We start from the raw sequence: 21886 nt of genomic DNA on the forward strand, positions 1-21886 counted from the left end.
GAGAATCCCATTGACGGAGGAGCCTGTTGAGCTGCAGTCCATGGGGTCGCTAAGAGTCGAACACGACTCAGCGACTTCACTTTCACTTTTCACTTTCATGCATTGGAGAAGGCAATGGCAACCCACTCGTGTTCTTGCCTGGAGAATCCCAGGGACTGGGGGAGCCTGGTGGGCTGCCGTCTATGGGGTCGCACAGAGTCGGACACGACTGAAGCAACTTAGCAGCAGCGGTTTGGATATGATTTCATCTGTCCAGCTGTGTGAAGGTGGCAAGAGGAGCCCCCAACTGGAATGCATATGGTGCGACAGCATGTTAACAGAAAAACAGAGCAAAAGCAAAGTTATCACTTGACCCCCAAACCCATGGATCCTAAAATGGCCTCTTAACGTCCGAGCCAAGCTTCTCCACCAACAACGAGGCGTTTGGGGACTCGGCTTGGGTCACGTCTCTGTCTTGCAAGTGAACTTGTTGTCTTTGGAAAAGTGGAAAGAAACCTTTGGTGCCTAATTCTCTCCGTGGTTTGAAATGAGAGAACCTTAGCGCGGCCTCACCCAGGCTGGTGAAAACCCGTTAGAATTTCCTCAGAGAGTGTGGGGAGGGGGGGCGAGGGGTCAAGGGTCAGAGGTCGGAGAAGGAGTTAGCAACCGGCGGGTCCGAGCGAGTTTGTATTGGTAGAGTGCACGCGCGCGCGCGCGCGCGACGCAGGCCACGCCCCCCGTAAGGCCCGCCCCTCCCCCAGCACGTGACTGTGGCGCGCGAGGCAGGCCGGGCCGCCCCTTCCCCCTCTTCATACGCCTTCAGCGCCGGCCTCAAGATGGCCGCTCTCTGGCGTCTCTGGCGCTGTTGAATGGAGAAAGCTTTATTGTTCCCTTCGGGTAGGAGTGTTCGTGTCCTCTATGGCGCTGTCAATAAAGAACGGCAGTTTGAATCGGTCCTGAACAGGTAACCATAGAAACGGGGCCGGGACTCCGCGTTGGAGACCCCTTTTGCCGCTGAGGGCCGGGAGGCTCCCCAAACGAGGGGCGCGCAGAGACCCTTCGGCCTGGCGAAGCCCGCTGCGCCCTGCCGAGTTTCCCAGCCGCCTGTTCCCGCCCCGGGGGGAACTTGGAACTCCCCTACCGTACCCCCGGAGCGGCCCACACTCCTGAGCGCAGGCCCCACTCTCGTCTCAGGCCGAGGGGTTTGCCCCGGGGTCCCGGCCGGAATGCTCGGCCGGGCCAGGCCCCGCTTGGGGCCCGCCCTCCGCCGGGGACTTGCCCTCGCCCCGCATCGCCGACTGCTCGGCGTGATCCGAGGCCTCCTCGCAGCTGCTCCTCGCACTTTTTCCCCCCGCCCCCCCTAAAATCCCTACCCTTCTCCGGGCCTCGGCAAACTGTGCCCTTGGCCCAAAGCCGCCGCTCCCCTCCCTTCCCTTTTTTTTTTTTTGTCTGCCGGGAGCTAAGAAGGTTTTACTTTTTTCTTTTTTACTGGTTGAAGGAGAAAGTATTTCGCATAACTTGTGACAGTTAACAGGAAATCAAATTCCGGTGTCCATCAGTGAAGTTTTCTTGGAACACAGCCGTGTTCGTGGTTTCTATATTTGTCCATGGCCGCTTTCCTCGTGCAAGAGCGAATTTGAGTAGTTGCAAGACTTAAATCTGATGCCTTGATCCCCAAAGCCGACGCTGTCTTTGGCCTTTTCGCAGCAGTGTGGCAGGACCAGCTGTAGACACAAGTAGGCTGGGTTAGTGTTGTCCTTCAGGCTTCAGGGACTCCTCAGGCCCCTTCCCACCCGAGTGGGAAACTCGAGTTACAACTGCCCTGTGCACCCCAGAGCTCTGTAGTTAACCACACACTCTGGCTCCCATTACTTCTGGTTTTATTGGTTTATTATTCAAAATGGAATTGTTTCCCTTCCTTTGAATAACAGTATCATCTACTGAGCACCTGCAGCAAGCCAGATACTTATTTATATTAATGCACAGCGCTTTTGTGCCAGCAACTTTTGTCCGTCCATGTGTCCGTTTTGCGTGGGTTGAAAGCCCAGGTTCTGAGAGGTTAAGCTGTTTTAGAGCCTCATAGATTACGGGTCTGGCAAGTTGCTCCTGGGTGCCACTTGCCTGGGGACCCATCTCATTCTGTTCAGATTTTATTCTTTTAGATCTGTCAACCTGGCACTATTGATTCTTCCTTGGAATGGAAGCCAAATCTTTGTATGGTTTGTGGATTTTAATTACAACCTCAAAATGAAAATTTCCTCTTACTTGGCTAAATCATCAAACTTCTGCTGCACCCCCACTTTCTAATTTAGACTTTGTTCTTTTATAGGAGTTGTTCCCAAACCCAACTATTCATCACTAGTTTAACTAACAAGTAGACTCAGAGTACCCAATGCTTGTATGCATGCATTAGTTAAGCATTCAGTATTTGTGGAGTGCCTACAAAATACTAGCAATGATTCAGACTCCTGGAAATAGAAATACAATGGTGAACAAGATCAATGTCATCTCTTCCCTTCCGTGGAACTAAATTCTGTAGAGGCTTGGACAGATGGCATACAGGTAATCAAAGATAATTTCATATACAGCTGTCATAGCGTCTTTATAGTCAAATTAATAGTTAATTTTTATTGACTGATTCCTGTGTGCCAAGGACTGCATTATGTGCTTTATTTCCATAGCCTGTCATTTACTCCTCACACCAACACTATGGCATAGGTTGTATTGATAGTCCTATTTTAAAGATGAGGAAGCAGTTGGAAGAGATGCCCAAGGTTCCATAGCTAATGCCTAAGGGAGCTGGGGTCTGAACCTAAACTGATCACACTAACCACCCTGCATTACCCATCTGTTTACTAAATCTTTCCTACTGCTTGGGAGGTCTTCAAGGGCAGGTGCCACACCTTGCTTGTTTTTACATCAGCTGCTAGCCAGTGCCCACAACCTGGCATTTGGTAAATATTAAATAAACGCAGGTCATTCATTGAGCAAATATTTGCGTGGCTGCTGTTTACCAGACAGCAGTGTGCCTGGGATTACCAGGATGAAACATGGACTTAAAACCAGTGTCTTAACACATTAAAAGAATAGCCAAGTCATTCCAGGTTGTGGCAGCTGCTGTAAAGGAAGCGAAGCAGTGCTGACTTGGGAGACCGCCTGTCCCCAGAGGCCTCTCTTCTGGGTAGTTTAGGCTGAAACTTGTGCAGTGACTAGGATCCAGTTCAGAAGAAGGGAAAGGGGAAGGAGTTGAGGAGGAAGAACTTTTCAGCAGTTCAAGCACTGTGAGACGGCACCAACTTGGAGAGCACAGGGCTGAAAGAAGCCGGTGACTGTGCTGGGTCTCACAGTCCTGTGCTCTGAGTCCTGGCCCTGTTCCCAGCGTTATTGCTGAAAAAGGGGCATCTCTTGGGCCAGTTACAAGTCATCATCTTATCTGATACATGTGGATAATGGATAATGGTACCAGAGGACTCTTGTGTGTGTTTTGTTACACATGTTGCTGAATTCCAGTTAGAACAGCCAAGTTTGGCCCCAAATGGAAACTTACTTAAAATGCTGGAAAGTGAAAGTGTTAGTGGCTCAGTCCTGTCCAACTCTGTAACCCCATGGGCTGTACTCCACTGGCCCTTCTATCCATGGAATTCTCCAGGCAAGAATACTGGAGTGGTTAGCCATTCCCTTCTCCAGGGGATCTTCCTGACCCAGGGATCAAAGCTGGGTCTCCTGCATTGCAGGCAGATTCTTTACAGTCTGAGCCACCAGAGAAGCTCACTCAAAGTGCTAAAATAATAACAAAAATTCAGAAGTGCGTTACAGTTGAATTTGAGGGTGTGTTTGTGCATGGGTATATGTGTGTATGTTTTTATCTTTGCGGGGGGGGACAGGTCTCATTTTTTTCTTTATGTTAAGAGGGGAACATTTCCAAATGGGGTTTAATTTTTTTAATAAAATTGCACAAGTGTCTGTAGAGTGTATTTCATCGTTTTGGTGTTTTAAGCTTGAAAATATTTGCATTCCTTCATTCTAAGCAAATGATAGGCTTATTCTAGTTGGTAGTAATTTTAGAATTTGTTTGCAAATGATTTGGGGTTTCCTCTAAAAGTTTTCAAAATAATGTTGCATACTATAAGCAGAATGTTGAATGCTTTGAAGCAGGTAGATTATTTGCACAGGTAAAGACACATGATGATGTTTGGGCTCATAAACAGGAAAATTCACAGAGGCAGTAATACACCAAGCAGAGTATATAGGAAGGTCAGCAGTGTCAAGTTTTACTTTTACTTTCACTCTCTCCAGTAAGCGTACTGCGTAAGTCACCAGAAGATGGGATCCAGCCCAGCAAATGGAGCAGGGAACCCAACAGAGAGTGGCGTGTTAATGCAGTGTTAACCAGCAAGCCCTGAATTAAATTGCTATTTTAGGTTTGGGTGGAACCTTCGCATTTAAACTCTTGCAGTTTTACTCTGTGAGTTGGGTCTGTTGGGTTTCAGTAAAGAGTAGGTGGTAACACTATTTGAAGGATAATATAAAACTGCAGGAAAAGCCAGGGTATACCAATTTGTTTTTCAATCTATTTTATTTCAGTTCAAAGCATCATTGCAGACAGGCAGTGCAGGGAACCACGCCACACTTGGGCAGTCCTCACCTGCTTTTGGAGATTGAGGAAGACTGAGTATAACCAAAGTGTGGCTTGTTTTCTTGGACTATCTGTCTGCAAAGATGCTTTGAACTGAAATAAAATAGATTGAAAAACAAATTGGTGTGCCCTGTTGCCTTGTACTGAGTATTTACATTACCCTTCTGGAGTACTGCCTGTGCCAGCACCCTGGGGGGAGGCGGTGACCCTTCAGCCTCTTTCAACTCTTCAAGAGCGTGAGCTCTTTGATTTTCACGAGGAAATTGAATTGGGATATGTGGTTTTTCTGGATCTCCAATAGCCTGCCTTCTAAAGCCATCATCCTAATAACGTGGAGAAAGCAAGCTATAACCACAGAGAGGAAAGAATTAAATATTAAGGGCATTTAAATTCAGAGATGAGGTTGTCACTTCCTTTAAGTTGTGCAGTGGGTGTGGTATTTCATTCACACAGAGTGCAGTTTTAAGACTCCTACAGCTCTCAAGGGAGAGAAGGGTAGGGAAAGAAAACTATCTTTCCTAACATTGCCCTAATAGTGTTATGTAACTGCATATCCTCAAAATCATGACATCAAGTATTTCATTTCCATAGATAAAGTAAATATGTTACTGCTGATCTGCATCAACTTGTTAATCTGGGGTATCTGGTCAGGTTGTAGGGGACCTATGAAGCCTTTGAATTTGCCTGCAGACTTGTGTAAATGCCATTTTTAATTCTGGGAAAAGAGCCCATTACAGGCATAGCGTGGAGATACGGCAGGTTCAGTTCTAGACCATTGCAATAAAGTGAGTCACATATATTGTTTGATTTCTCAGTTTCTCAATTTTGATTTCTTAATTTCTCAAACATGACATGTAAAAGCTATGTTCACACTATACTAGTCTGTTAAGTGTGTAATAGCATTATGTCTAAAAAAAACAATGTACATACCTTAATTTTTAAAAAAACTTAGTAAAAAAATGCTAACCATCATCTGACAATGCGTGATTACCACAAACCTTCAATTTGTAAAAAATGCACTGTCTTTGAACCACAATAAAATGAGGTATGCTTGTACTTTAGTCAGATCTCAGAGGGGTGGGTCCTAGACCCCTCCAACGGTACAGAGCCGACAAAGAACATACAATACACCACTGAACTGAAACAGCGAGGAGAGTCCCCCTAAAACCAGTACTTTCTGTTTTTCTTTGCCCTTGACCTCAAAGATGGAAAAGTATCTTTTCTGGCTTTGTTTCCTGTCTAAACCGGTTGAGCATAGTTGAATGTTTGTGCAGAAGCCTTTACCCAGCGAAGTGCTTCAGAGATGCTTTAGAGATCCTTGTTGTTGTTTCACTCGAGGCTGGTGAGTGGGGACATGTTGTCTCGGCTGCCTGGTAAGCAGATAAAACAGTCATTTCTTCCGACAGGTAAAGGGAAGAGCATAGAAGCCCAGTACTTTGGCTCTAGGCATCAACTTTCTGAAGATAGAGTCAGTTTCTCAGGGTTAGAAAGCAGGGATAAAGGGGAGAGAGGAGGAGAAGGGTAGATTCAGAGGGGCAGCACAGGGGGAGAGGGCACTGCCCTGCATTTGTCTTGGGGCCCCCCTGTGACAGCAGAGCTGCTCTCTGAAACCAGACTCATCTCAGACTTTGTGGCTCAGACGGTAAAGCGTCTGCCTGCAATATGGGAGACCCAGGTTCGATTCCTGGGTCGGGAAGATCCCCTGGAGAAGGAAATGGCAATCCACTCCAGCACTCTTGCCTGGAAAATCCCATGGATGGAGGAGCCTGATAGGCTACAGTCCATGGGGTCGCAAAGAGTCGGACACGACTGAGTGACTTCACTTTCATCTTTCACTTTTCATCTCAGACTTTAGCTAGTGTTAGGACCTCTGAAAAAGCCAATTTGTAGACATGTTTTCTGGTTTTATTAGTACCCAAAGCGGGGTGGGGAACAGGGAAGAAGGAAATATCTTTTACATCTTTATGTTCTGTGTGTGCATGCTCAGTCGTGATGACTCTTTTCGACCCCATGGACTGCAGCCGGCCAGGCTCCTCTGTCCGTGGGATTCTCCAGGCCTGAATGCTGGAGTGGGTTGCCATTTCCTCCTCCAGGGGATCTTCCCGACCCGGAGATCAAACCCGCATCTCCTGCATTGGCAGGTGGAATCTTTTACCACTGAGCCTCCTGGGAAAGCCCATCTGTATGTTAGGATATATATTTATTTAATGGGACCTTAGTAGAAAACAGTTTAAGCCAGAGTTTGGCCCATGTAGCATTTACCAATTAGTTGCTTACTTTTAAACATCAGAGATTTTACGTCTGTGACCCCTGAAGGTGTTTGCATGGGTGACCTCTGCTGTAACTAGAATCTGATTCTGGGACATACCATAGAGTATGTTTTGTGAAGGAAAAGACCCAGGAATGTTGAGGGAGATGAGAAACAAAGGATCACAAGGCTAAATAGCTTTTTAGGCTCCAAATACTGGTTGGTTGACTTTTTAAAAAATATAAAATCATAAGTGAACAGTATATGGTTCTGTTTCTGACTTTGAGAAAATTTTACTACAGGTAATCTAACTCTCCAGTTCCACCTGTTTCCCATCTTTCTAGGACTGTGGCCTGACAGTTGGGTCTTTCTTCTTGACTTCCTTAGCTCCCTGCCCCCACGAGGGGCTCCATTCTCCTTGCCATTCTTTCATCTGCCACTTCTCTTGGGCTCCTCATCTCCGTGAATGGCGCCACAGTGTTGCCAGAGGTAGAAACCCGGGAGTTGTCCAGTGTTCTTCCCCTTCTCTTCAACTATCCATCCCCTTCTACTCCCCATCTACAAATGGCACCCACTTATTTAGACTACAAGCCCATTGAAATCCCCTTTCTCTTTTGGCCAAAGCTGCTGTACTCTCTTGTCTTGAATTACTGCCACAACAGTCTTCTAGCTGGCTGGCCAACTTCCCAGCTTTGTTTCTCTCCAGTCTATTTGTACATTGTTGCTTGTGATCTTTATAAAGCACAGATCTGAACATGTTACTCTCCAGGCTAATCCTCTGCACGGTTCCTTGGCATGGCTTGGGCTGCCCTCAAACCCTGGCTGTGCCTGTCTCAAGCCTCAACTCTTAGCACTGTCTCCACTCACCTCTCACCCTTCTACTTGAGCATCAGTCATTAACACTCAGTGGGCCATGCTCTGGGGCTTTGGGGCTGTTCGTTCACTCTGGATTTCTCTGGTCACGTTATTAACCAGGCAAGTAGCAATGCTGTTATCTGTACTGACCATTAGATTGCTGAATGTTTTAGTTTTTTATATGGTTTCTTTTGTCCTTCAAATATACACTATTTGAGAAGGCAATGGCACCCCACTCCAGTACTCTTGCCGGGAAAATCCCATGGACGGAGGAGCCTGGTAGGCTGCAGTCCATGGGGTCACTGAGGGTTAGACACGACTGAGCGACTTCACTTTCACTTTGCACTTTAATGCATTGGAGAAGGAAATGGCAACCCACTCCAGTGTTCTTGCCTGGAGAATCCCAGGGATGGGGGAGCCTGGTGGGCTGCCGTCTATGGGGTCACACAGAGTCGGACACGACTGAAGCGACTTAGCAGCAGTAGCATCAAACACTGTCCCAAAGTCTCTTGATATAATTATTTTCTCTATGTGGTTATGCCACCAACTTGATAATCAGACTGATTTTTGTTTTAAAATTTAAGAATTGCCTTGTAAAATTTAATTTTGTCTTTTTAACTATGAAAACCATGTACATGGTTCCAAAATCAGAACTGTGTAATAGGGGACATTCACTGAAGTTTTTATTTCCTGCCTGACCCTTCTTTTCTTTTTCTCTTAAGTCTTGCTGCCAGAGTTTTTGGGGTTCTGTCAATCTGATAGGTAAGAAATAATATTTCAGTATACTTTTAATTTGTTTTCTCCTTTTATGAGTTCAGAATATCCGCCCAATGTCTGTGGTATAAGTTACAAAGGTATTTTTTCCGGTTTGTCATGTGCCTGACTTTTACATATGTTGTGTTATTGCTGTGAAGTTTTACATCTTTATATAGTGCTAATTATCAGCCCTACAGCGTATTACTTTAGATTTTGAGTCAGAGTTAGGAAGTTTGCACCATTCTCAATTTATGAGGAATTCATTAATGTTTTCTTCTAGAAAAATTTATGGTTTCACCTTTTTTAAAAAAAATCTAAGAGTCTGATCCATTTGGAATTTATCTTGGCATTTGGTTTGAGGAAGGATCGAGTCCTATATTCTTTCCAGTGGCCAGCCATTTATTGTAACACTACTTATTAAAGGCTCTTATCCTTTCTTCACTGGTTTGAGATGCTGTCTTTAGCAGATACTACTAAACTCTTATGTGCGTTTGGGTTTCCTACCGGATTTCCAGTTTTGTTCCATTGGTTTGATTGTCAATTAATACGCCATTACAAAACTATCTCAATTTTAGTGGCTTGTAATTTGTTTTGCTATCTGGAGGGATTAGTTTTTCCTTGTCAGAGTTTTCCTGGCTGTTTTGCTTGTTTATTCTGCCATATGAGCTTCATAATAAGTTTGTCTAATTTCCAGATAAAACACTCGGTGGTATTTTTATTGAGATTATGTTTTAATTTATAAAGTAGTTTAGGGAGTACTGCCATCTTTATGAGGTTGAAATTTTCTATCCAAGGATCATGGTCCATATTTCTATTTCCTCAAGACTAATTTTGTGATTTTTCAAGAGTATTTTATGTTTTTGCTTATATAAATTTTGTTTGCTTCTTGCTCAGTTTATTATACTTTTCATTCTTTAAAAAAAAAAAATTCATTTTAGAATCCCTCCAGAACTTCTCAGAGAAGTTGTATACACCCACATACTCAAAAAATTTTGCATATCATTTCTGATGGTTCATAGATACCCTCCTCCAAAAGCCCATCTGATTATATTGTCCCCTCAGAATCCCTCCTCTTCTCTCTCTTTCCCATTCTCAGTACTTAGCTCTGTGTCCTACATACTGTAGGCAGTCAGTGCATGTTTGTTGAATGGAATGAATAAAGCAGTAAGGGGAAAGGAAAGAGAATAAAAGAGTGGGAAGGAAGCCTGTAAGACCTACTCTAGGGAGGTTTTCCTTCTACAGATGCTAGATGTCCCTAACATTCAAAAAACAAAGATCATGGCATCCGCTGCCATCTCTTCATGGCAAACAGATGAGAAAATAATGGATACAGTGACAGACTTTGTTTTCTTGGGCTCCAAAGTCACTGCAGGTGGTGACTGCAGCCATGAAATTAAAAGGTGCTTGCTCCTTGGAAGAAAAGCTATGACCATCCTAGACAGCATATTAAAAAGCAGAGACATAACTTTGCCGACAAAGGTCCGCCTAGTCAAAGCTATGGTTTTTCCACTAGTCATGTATGGATGTGAGAATTGGACCATAAAGAAGGCTGAGTGCCAAAGAATTGATGCTTTTGAACTTGTGGTGTTGGAGAAGACTCTTGAGAGTCCCTTGGACTGCAAGGAGATCCAACCAGTCTATCCTAAAGGAAATCAACCCTGAATATTCATTGGAAGGACTGATGCTGAATCTGAAGCTTCAGTATTTTGGCCACCTGATGCAAAGAACTGACTCATTAGAAAAGATTCTGATGCTAGGAAAGATAGAAGGCAGGAGGAGAAGGGGACGACAGAGGATGAGATGGCTGGATGGCATCACTGACTCAATGGACATGAGTCTGAGTAAATTCCGGGAGTTGGTGATGGACAGGGAGGCCTGGCGTGCTGCAGTCCATAGGGTCGCTGTGAGTTGGACATGACTGAGCAACTGAACTGAAGTCCAGTCTTAATTCACTGGTTCTCATTTTGTTCTCCTCTAATCCCCATCCCAGAACTTAAAAAGTACAACAGAATACCATGTTGGTGACGAGAGCTTCCGCTCACTGAACAGCTAGAAAGCGCCAGGCACCGCGCGAGGTGCTTCACCCAATCACTTCCTGTGATCCTCGCAGGGACTGAGCAATAGATGCCGCTATCCCAATTTAAAAATTATGATGGAACTTTCAACCGTAAAAGTCAGCTCCCATATACATGTTCACTCATTTTGCACTTGAGAAAACAGATTGTGAACGGTTAAGTAACTCATGGTTTCAGAGCTAAGGTCAGGCTTAGAACCCAACTCATTTATTTCCTTATTAAGATTGTTTTTTATATTTTCAACTGCAACCAGCCAGGGAAAAGCAGAAGCGAGGGAGACGGTCAAGAGCCACACTTCTAAACGCCTGCTGGTTGTCGTCTGGTCCCTAAATCATGTCCGACTCTTAATACCTGAGGGACTGTACCCCACCAGGCTCCTCTGTTTATGGGATTTCCCAGGCAAGAGGTTGGAGTGGGTTGCCATCTTCTTCTCCAGGGGATCTTCCCAACCCACAGATTGAAGCCCTGTCTCGTGCACTGGCAGGTAGATTCTTTCCCACTGAGAGCTGATACTGAGGTGGGTTCTGTACCACTTTACATTCTAATTCACATCACAATATTTCACTCAATCCACTGTTTGCCAACGGTAAGCCCCCCTCTCTCTCCCTCTTTACCGCTTCTCTTATGTTCTCTGCTTTTGCCCTGCCTTCTCTTTATCTGGTCTTATTAGTGCAGTCGATACGAGTTGATTTTTAAAGACCTGTCACTGTTTCGAGTACCTAGCTGCTAACATGATGTTGGGAACATAGTAAAAACTTATAAATTTAAATAACAGTGAAACTTGCTGTTCTTACTCATTTAGCCCATACCCATAAGTTTGGTGCAGTGCTATAACTTTTGAGTGATGCTCCGAAGCCCCGGTAGTCATTAAATCTGACCACCTAGACTCAAGTTGCTCTTCTAGCTGGTACTTATAGCTGCTGTCAGCTGCCCTCAGTTCCAGTCAGATTTAAACCAGAGGGAGATTTTCTAAGGTCAGAGTCCAAGACAGCAGAATAATTGGCCCCTAGATTTCTGGGTTTTGTTTTTTTTATCCTGGGCAGCAAAATGTTGAGGATGAAATTTTCCATGTATTTCTTTGAACATTTTTGAGAAAATATTATGGAATCCCATAGGCTCTTTACAAAAGTTAAAGGCAAGAGAGAAGTTACCTTTTTTTTTTTTTTGAGTTAGCTCCTTAAGTTAACCCTCTTGTCATAATCCTTGGTGATGAGTGAGAGAAAGATTGAGACGAAAATAATCGCCACTTCTTAAAAGACAAGAGAAAAGGCTTACAGCACTGAGAGGAGAGGCAAATGGAGTTCATCTATGAAATAGACACAGAGGCGTCAGGTCACAGGATGGCCTGAGTAGCGGAATAGGACAGTCTTGCAGGAAGTTAGGGCTCCACAGTCTGCCAGGGTCCAGCCTCAGCAGAGTCCAGGGATACCCTCAGGATGAATGGTGTCGGCGAAAGATGACACGGGGAGACCAAGCTTAGGTGAAGCGGTGTCTGCAGCTTTATTTTCAAAAGGAGCTTTTATACCCTGAGTTACACATTTCCAGAAGTGAAAGATGCAGAGTCAGCTCAACATTCCATCAGTTTTGACCTTTATCGAAACCAGGATGTTTTCTGCATACCTTTCCATTTACAAGGGTCTTATGTACATTATCTTCTGACCTGGAGGCCTATTGACATTTTATGACCCTTTTCTGATAAAGGTTCGTCAACCAGAAAACTTGTTTTCCCTTAAAGTGTTTTTTCTTTATTTTTCCAATCTGTGTCACCCTCAGAAAGTACTAAAGTTACATTCTTATGGAGCAAAGGTGCAGTGGGTTACAACAAAGAAAGAACTTATTAAGGCAAAGGTTCAATGTTGCTAATGCCAAGGCTACTACTTGTTTTTCCTGCATTCCAACTATATTAACTAATGCACTCCCATGCACACAATGGATAAGGGATACGGAGACTTGGCAGCAAGCATTGGCTCAACAATGAAACCCTTCACCAGTACTATTCTAATAATTTTTCACCCCTCGAAGGGCTCTATGCCCATTAGGACTTTTAGAATGCTTAGGCTTCCTGTGCCTTTCATGGTTGGGAAGTTGTGAACAATCATGTGGGTTAGTTGCAAGAGTATGAATAAACCTGCCAAGCAAGCTAGAATGCCAACAGAGGGGTTAGAATTGAAATACTCCTTTCATGCCCAGGAGACTTATTCACTAGAGCCCTAAGATGATTTTCTTCAGAGAAAGGTGGTCGGGGATAGCCCCCTGTTAATGTCAGAAGAGTTGGTGAAAGGCATAATATAGTAAACAGTAGACAGACTGACTGGTTTCCGGGTCGATGCTGAGCAGGTCCAGGGAGCCCCTCGAGTCCTAATCCGCCTTGCCTGTCAGGTCTCCTCCGCATGACCTTGTCATGGGTGGGATCTCCTGTGCTGGCTCCCAGCACATAGTCTCTTCAGTGTTTCTGCTGCTTAACTACAAAGTAGAAGAAAAGAAGGATCTTAAGCCGAAAGTGGTGTCTCCTTCCCAGCTTTGCCATAAACTCCTTGAGAGCAGGGAGTGTGCTGAACTTCTTACTCTGTGTAGTTCCAAGCCAGTTAAGGGCCTTTGGCTGAGCTCAGTGAAGATCTCCTGGACAGACAAGCACACACTGTCCACTGACGAGTCCAGGAAATGGGTCTTGGAGCTTCGCTGGGGCGGCATGGGGTTCGCATCCTCCAGTGGCACTTTTACCAGCTATGTGGCCTTGAACAAGTCAGGGGACTAGAGTGATGTGTGTATGGCGCTTCTTCAAATAACAGGGAATAAGGGCTTCCCTCATGGTTCAGCTGGTAAAGAATCTGCCTGCAATGCAGGAGACCTGGGTTCAATCCCTGGGTTTGGAAGATCCCCTGGAGAAGGGAACAGCTACCCATTCCAGTATTATGGCCTGGAGAATACCATGGACGCTATAGACCATGGGATCACAAAGAGTTGGACACGACTGAGCGACTTTTACTTCACGTAGGCTCTAAATCAAGGTCATCTGTTCTTCCTTAAAAAACCACTTCATTTGCTGTCTGTCTCTGCACTGCCTCTGAACAGAGAAGTTACTAAAAAAAAGTAGGAGAAGGACTCAAGGATCAAGAGCTTCCATGCTTTTTAAATTCTCAAGCTTGGGCAATATCCAGTGGAAAAGGTTCTGGCTCCAGAGTCAGACAGCATGGGTTCATTTACTCTGACTCTCCCTCTCACTGGCTTTGTGATTTGGGGCCAGTCATTTTATCTCTCTAGGCCTCCACTTTCTCAGTTAAAAGGGGAGTTAATAATAGTAACTACCTCGCAGGTTTTGCAAAAATTATATAAGGCCACCCATGCAAAATGCTTGTCACAGTGCCTGGGCTATAATCTTCATAAAACGTTAGCTCCCGTTGTTACGTTGCTGCCTTAACCCTTCCAAACTACATCAGTCTTTTCCCTTTTCCATCATGTCTTCCTTGTTGCTTTCCACTTAAAAAATACGTATCTGAGTCAGAGGAAACACAAGTGTCTGATTTCTAACATTAGTGAACTGGAAGATCTTGAAACACTTCTCAGGGCCTCAGTTTCTTCATCTACAGATGAGAGAATTGGAGCAGGTGGTTTCAGTTCTTTGTATCTGCTATTAATTTTCAGTGAATTAAGGGCTTTCTGTGAAATCTCTAGGATTACAGTCCAGCATGCTGTTATGAGAGGCCCAACTCTCTCCCTTTCTTAGCTGATTCAGCTGTGAAACTAGCAATGTGATTGTCTAGAAATTCTTTTTTAGAAATTATGTAATATTTGACATATAGCATATAGAAGATACTGATAACACGTGATTTATGTAAGTGATGAGGCAAAGTGATTAAAAACAAGTAAATCTGTGAACTGACCACACAACCAAAAACTGTAAAAAGAATATTTGGCAGGTATATTTTTATGCTTCCTTTTAACATTTACTAAATGTTTACAATGTTACGGAAAAGGCTTTCATGTCTGTTGACTCATTAACAGTGACTTATTAATGCTTGGGCTTCCCTGGTGGCTCAGATGGTAAAGAATCTGCCTGTAGTCAAGGAGACCTGGGTTCTGTTCCTGGGTTGGGAAGATCCCCTGGAGAAGGGCATAGCTACCCACTCCAGTATTCTTGCCTGGAGGATTCCATGAAATGAGGAGCCTGGCAGTGTATAGTCCATGCTTACAGCTACCCCATGAGATATGACTAATATTATCCCCATTTTACATATGAGGAAACTGAGGCCCAGAGGGTTAGGCAACTGGCCTAAATTTGTATAGCTGGTAAGAGAGACTGGGCTGTGATGAATGCCCTGGGCAAGCTGTCTGTCTGTACAGCCTGTGCGCCAAACCTTTGCTGGTAAACACACAGCCTCTGGAGTCACACGGCCTGTTTTGGTGTTCTTTAGCTGCCTGAGCTCTCTTACATTAGATGGGTATCTTTGAATTTGAAATTTGTTCCTGAGTGGTCTGGACTTACTCCCTACTGCAGAAAAGTGTATTCTCATAATCAGATTGACAAAAAACTCAGAACTCATCCACATTTTCAGATCAAGGTAGAAGCACAGTGACAAAGCCGAGGGTCCTCTGTAACACCTAAGAGGTTGGCTGTGAAAGCTCTGAAGTGGTGATTGCTTGTTGAGACTCTGCAGGCTGGGAGGGTCGGCATTAGATGTAATGCAGTCACAATCCCCAGTCACTCATTCGATGGCCATGTTGCTCGGGAGATTTTGCAGTTTGGCCTGTGAAGAGTCATCTTGGGTGAACGACTGGATCAGAGCAGCATGGCCCAGAAAGGCAGGGGAAAGGCAGATAAGCCTCTCAAAGCTGCCTTCCATTACAATAGCCTTGAAAAAAATCACTTGTTTCTATGAATTAGACAAAAGATAAGAGGACACAAGCAGTTTGTTATGCCGAACAGTTGGATGTTGTATTTTACAGAACATCTCAAAAATAGAGTTTCATTAGAGATTGAGAGAATCTGGAAAAAGAAATTAGTTGAATGTAATAGTTACTATAGGCTTTAAGAAGCAGATGCTAGCCGCCAGTTTGAGATGTAGAAAACAGCCTTTCCAGTGGTCCTTAGTCTTCTGTGTCTCTGCCTCCTTGAGAGTATGCTGGTGAGGTGGTGGTAGTGATGTTGACAGGGAGGCTGATGCTGGCAGCTAATTTTTTGAGCACCTACTATGTCCCGAGCGTATAATGCTGGTGCTTTAGCTGTGTTAATTCTTTTGATCTTCCAACAGCCCAGTGAGAGAGGTACTGTTATCACCGCTATTTTGTAGATGAGGAAACTATGCTGCATGGAGTTTAGGTGATTTTCCCAAGATCACACAGCTTGTAACTGGGTGTTCAGGCTTCACACCTAGGTAGTCTGGCTCTGCTTCCAGCCTGTAAGCAGTGAGCTACGCTGCTGCTCGTGACTGTCTCCCAGAAAGTGTGCAGCTGAGCGGTGTCGTGTGTCAGGTGATGTAAAGACCCTATGGATGCCTCTTCGCCTTCCTTGTCCCTGGACTTGGGCTCAAACCCCACACTAGACATATGTCCCTTCCTGTGGGCCCTGACGTCATCTCATTTAACTTGCCTGGTACACGGTGGTGGTGGTTGCAGTTGTTTAGTCGCTCAGTCATGTCTGACTCTTGGCAGCCCCATAGACTATAGCCTGCCGGGCTCCTCTGTCCATGGGATTTCCCAGGCAAGAATACTGGCATGGGTTGCCATTTCCTTCTCCAGGGGGATCTTCCCAACCCAGGGATTGAACCCATGTCTCCTGCATTGACATGGGAACTCTTTACCACTGAGCCACCAGGAAAGTCCTGGTGCCTGGTAGGAGATAAATAAATATCTAATGAGTGTATAGTGTGTCAGAAGTGACACTAGCTTTGAAGCCAGGCAAATATACCTGGGTTTTTTTATTTGCAGATTATAAAAATAATTCGTGTTTTCTGTAGAAAAATTTGAACTATGTGAAGAAGAAAATAAGTCCCCCATAGTGACACTACCTAGGGACAACCACTGTTAGCATTTTAATGTATTTTCTGTCTTTTTTAATGCATATGTATATATGCATTTACATATATTTTAAAACCACATTGCAATTATATATACAGTTGCATGCTGCTTTTTTTCCTTTTAGTATGTTGAAAGCATTTCACCATGTTATTAAAAATCTTCAAGAGCCTAATTTAAAAAATTTATTTAGATATAATTCACATACCATACAATTTACTGTTTTAAAGTATACAATTCAAAGCCTGTGTAAGTATCACCACTTTCTAATTCTAGATCATTTTCATCACTCCAAAAGAACCCCCACACCCATTAGCATTCCCTTCCCAATCCTTCCTCCTCCCAACCTCCAGCAATCTCTAATCTACTTTCTGTCTCTGTGGATTTGCCTATTCTAGACATTATATAGAAAAGGGATCATGCTCTGGCCTCTTGTGTCTGGCTTCTTTAACTTAGCATAATGTTTTCAAGGTTTTCCCCTGTTTGTAGCACTATGAGTATTCCATTCCTTTTAATGACTGAATAATATTCCACTGTATAACTATACACCATTTTATTTGGTTATCAGTTGGTGGACGTTTGAGTTGTCTCCACTTTTTGGCTGTTTTACATTCTGCTACAGTGAAAATTAGTGTGCGAGTTTTTGTATAGACATATATTTTCGTTTCTCTTGGGTATATACCTAGGAGTGGGATTGCTAGGTCATTTGGGAACTCTGTCTTTAACTTTTTGAGGAGTTGTCAAACTATCCTTCACAGTGGCAGCACCGCCGGACGTTCCTGCGAGCAGCGTGCAAGGTTTGCAGTTGCTTCATGTCCTCGGCGATGCTTAGCTTTTCTGTCTGTTTTATCACAGCATCCCAGCAGGTGTGCAGTGATGTCTCGTTGTGGTTTGATTGGCATTTCCTCTGTGACTACTGATGTGGGGCATCTTGTCATGTGCTTCTTTGCCATTTTGTGTGTCTTCTTTGGAGAGATATCTATGCAAATCCTTTGCCCATTTAAAAATTGGCTTATTTGTCCTCTTATTGTTGAGTTGTTATGACTTCTGGATACTTTGTTCTGATATGCTATGTTTATATATTCTGGGTACCAGACCCTTATCAGATATATGATTTGAGAATATTTGTGCCTATTTTGTGGGTTGTCTTTTTACTTTCATGATCATGCCCTTTGATCCACAGAAGTTTTTAAATTTGATGAAGTCCAATTTACTTTTCCTTTGATTACTTATGCTATCTATAGGTATCATATACTGAGCCTGATTTTTAATGGCTGCATAATATTCCATAGTATGCCTGTATACCATATTTACTTTAAAAATCTCATACATCTAAGTTTCTAGTTTCTTTACCATTAAATCTATTGCTCTGCATAAATATTTTATTATATCTCCAATTGTTAAGTATGTCGTTATAGATAGATTCCTAGAAGTAGGTCTAAAGGAATAAACATTAAAAAAAAAAAAACCTTTTTTCTTCTAATATCATGGGACTCATTCTTTTTTTTAATCTGTAATTATATAGCTGATTTATATTACAGATATATTCTGTAATATATCCTGGTAAAACATTCCCAGTAAAACATTCAAACAATGCATGTAAAGTATATTCTCCCCAGTCTACCCAGATTCTCATGGCTCTCTCCAAGGACATTTTTTATAGCTTTAGATGAGCAGATTACTTACTAGATTACATCCCTAAAAGATTTTTACCAGTTTAAACTTCCATCAGCACTGTATGGGTACCTGCCTCATTGCTCCTTCCCTCTGTTACACGTGCAAATATTATTTTTATCATAATAGGTAACACATATTGAGCATTTACTGTTGACAGGCACTTTGTTAAAACATTTCAGATGCATTGTCTCATTTCGTCTTCACACCAAAACTGTAGGGATGTTGAGGCTTACAGTGATTGAAGTGAGTTGCCCAGGATCACTGATTGAGTGTCCAAGTTAGGCTTCAAACTGAAGTCTAAATCAGAGTCCATGGTCTAAAACCACTGCTTCACACTGAAATACTATCATCGCAAAACTTTTCCAAATTGATTGCCCCTAAATAGTATTAATGTTTTAATTTGCATTTCTTTGTTCATCAGGGTGAACTTTTCTGTTGGGTTGTTAACTGTTTATTTCTTTAGTGAATTATCTGTTTTTCTTTGTCCATTAAGAAATATAAATGTTGAGATTTTTCTTATTTTTGTATCATCTTTCTATTCTAATATTAACTGCTTAGTTTTCACTTCATGTGATATGAAGTGTTTATTTATGTTTTAATTTTGCTAGTGCTGATTTTCTTGGAAGTTTTCATTTATATGTAGTCAAACCTATTGATCATTTTTTATTGTTTCTTGTATGCATAGAAAGGCCTTCTCCACCCTGACCTTAGTTAAGTATTCATTAATATATCTTTTAAATATCTTAGTCACTTAAAATTTTTTTGTTTTTTGTTTTTTCTTGTTTTTGTTAAGTCACAAATCCACCCTACTACAGCTCTCCCTTGGGCAGTAGATTGGGAAATTTGCAGTTATGTATCCCCTGAGATACTTTTGGGCAGTTCTGTGGCTTGAGAATAATTATTTTCTCATTGTTAGAGCTGTCAATGATTGATATTTAAATCAACATTCGAAGAAAAAAAACAGTAAACCAAATAACGTACCTACTACTAGCAGCTGCCAGTCTGTCAGATACACAGAAAGCCCCCCCGCCACCCCGCCCAATGAGGGCCTGTCTGTATACACTTAGGAGTCTGGTACTTGGTTCACGTGCTAACTTGAAAACCCAGAAACCTAGATCCTGGCTCTAACCCTACCATTGCCTGGATAACATGACTTGGCAGGTCACTGAATTTCTATCCATTTCTTCACCTGGAACATGAGAGGGCTGAATTACATAGTCTCTACAGATAATTCTCATTGTAAAATTCTCTGATTTTTTATTATCCTTCTGATCAGGAATCATTCGTGTTTGTTATATATATATATATATATATATATTTTTTTTTTAAGTTTTAGTGGTTTGTGGCAGAGTGGTCTGAAAGAATGCAGAATAATAGGTGAACGAAGTGCATGGGAGGAAGGAGGAGGTGAGTGGACCAAGGGAAAGGGAGTAAGGACTGAATCTGGTTCAGCGGTGTAAGGCAGATGACCCAGATAGAAGTTAGAAGGTGGGTGAGTTCGAAGTTGAGCACTTCCTTGGGAATAGCCTCCTTGAAGGAGGAGTAGTTCTGATCTGCTACGGATAGAGGTTTGGAGCATCAGAAGAGAAGCCTGTGGGTGGGAGCAACCAGAGGGCACTCCCTATGTTCTACAAGACTGAAAAATTAGCCCATGGTCAGTGCTATTAGATACCTGCACAGGGTCACCTCAAAGGCAAAGCTGAGCTCAACTGTATCGGAACAGAGGCTAGAGCCACAGTAGAAACTAGGAACTTGATAGTGGAAGGGACAAGCCAGAATGTCAGTGGCCATGCAGTGGACTCTGACCCCCAGACTCTACCTGCCTGGTCTGGGGGCCACACATTTACTTCATCGCAAAGACAGATAGGCCAGGCCACCACTGGATGTTGAGAGATACAGTGTCTTCTGGGATTTCTCATTGTACTTGACCTTACTGCTGTAATTCTTTCACAGATGACTGCAAAGAGTAGGCATATTTCACTAATAAGTGAACTAATAAATTGACTTTCTGATTTATATTTCTTCTCTTGTAAGTTTAGACAGTGCTATCCAAATTCTCAGATGCCTTTGAACTGTGGTATTGGAGAAGACTCTTGAGAGTTCCTTGGACTGCAAGGAGATCCAACCAGTCCATCCTAAAGGAAATCAGTCCTGAATATTCATTGGAAGGACTGATGCTGAAGCTGAAACTCCATTACTTTGGCCACCTGATGCGAAGAACTGACTCATTGGAAAAGACCCTGATGCTGGGAAGGACTGAAGGCAGGAGGAGAAGGGGACGATAGAGGATGAGAAGGCAGGAGGAGAAGGGGACGATAGAGGATGAGAGTAAATTCTCAGAGTTTACTCAAACTCACGTCCACTGAGTTGGTGATGGACAGGGAAGCCTGGCGTGCTGCAGTCCATGGGGTTGCAAAGAGTCAGACATGACAGAGCGATTGAACTGAACTAAACTGAACTGATCCAAACTCCCCAAGTCTGATTAACTTTGAGACCTAGGGTGTTTGTATCTGTGCGGTTGATAATCAGACTAGACCTTTGGTAAATGAAATTCAAACCATCGAGGGGAAGTCCCTTGTCAGTCTCTTCCTGGCAAGCCAGCTGGTCTGTTCCAACCTCACTTTTTCCCAGATACGAATTTCCATCCATCTTTTAGCAGAGATCACCAAAAGACAAGACGTGTCAAATTCAGGTGATCCTGTTGGACCTTCCAGCCTGTGGGAGGGGTTGAGGAACAGTGTCTTTGAGCCCAGAAATCCTCTCAAGACTAAGGTAGTAATTAAGAACAGGTGGGTCTGCGTTTGAGCTCTGCTTGGACCTGTATGGTCTTGGACAAGGTCTTGCATAACCTTGTTGGGTAGTTTAGTTTCCTCTGTGTGTTAGGAATAATAATGAGATCTACCTCATCGGGATGTTAGGGGAATTAAGTGGGAAAGCCTGTGGACAGAGCTTAGAACAAATGCTGGGTGTCCTTATCGTCATAGAGCAGTTGATGACCTTGCCAATTAAGAGGTTCAGGGGTAGAGAAAAGGGCAAAGACCAGTGGATTGGGTAAAAAATAAATAAATACATAAAATGGTTTAATCACTTCCTCTTCACCCTGTTGAGGAGGGAGGGATTCCTACCCTAGGGTTGTGTGGATGGCTGAGCACACAGCAGTGGACACTGGCAGATGAGACTGACGGCATGTAGAAGTCACTTATACTAACAGCCCAGGGAGGACACAGTGGGTGTACTCAGGAGCAGAGTGAGCAACCAAGGCTGTGGGAGGCAGGCTTGTAAGTATCAAAAAAAAAAAAAAAAAAAAAAATTGATTGCTTTTCGGTTATGCCAGAGGATGTGATTGGCTTGTTTGAGTAATTTTGGGGGCTGGCAGGGAACTGAAACCCACTGCCCAGGAATAAACAGAAACAGTACCTGCCCTCTTTGATAAGGAAGATTGTTTGGCTAGGGGACTGTGTCCACGGGAGCAAAGTGGGTATTGGAATTTATGGTTAGGACATTTGAGGCCCTCCTGATTTTACCAGATGTCAAGGCAGCACAGATTTTTAAGCCTTGATCTTTAGACTTGATACCATAAAAGAGAATATAGGCCTTGAAATGTTGTTTGATACAGCTTTCAGGGGATTTGAGTAGAAGGCTGTGGAA

General features: G+C 43.4%; 1 protein-coding gene across 16 annotated transcripts in view; it reads left to right on the plus strand.

The window, feature by feature from the left end:
- Positions 1-681: 681 nt before the first annotated feature.
- The window catches only part of ZBTB40 (zinc finger and BTB domain containing 40), a 78568-nt gene continuing 57363 nt past the window's right edge, over positions 682-21886 (plus strand). For 8 of the 16 annotated variants that reach the window (XR_015150212.1, XR_015150216.1, XM_086364981.1 and 5 more), the window contains exon 1: positions 682-943. The gene's annotated coding sequence lies outside the window, so the exon portion shown is untranslated. Of the gene's footprint in view, positions 944-5839; positions 5989-8440; positions 8481-21886 lie in introns of those variants that run through there. The other 8 variants (XM_086364993.1, XM_086365002.1, XM_086365006.1 and 5 more) reach the window with 6 other exon arrangements.

This window comes from Bos grunniens, chromosome 2, assembly GCF_055505025.1.
Source record: "Bos grunniens cultivar Pamir isolate PY7600 chromosome 2, Bosgru_T2T1.0, whole genome shotgun sequence".
NCBI lineage: Eukaryota > Metazoa > Chordata > Mammalia > Artiodactyla > Bovidae > Bos > Bos grunniens.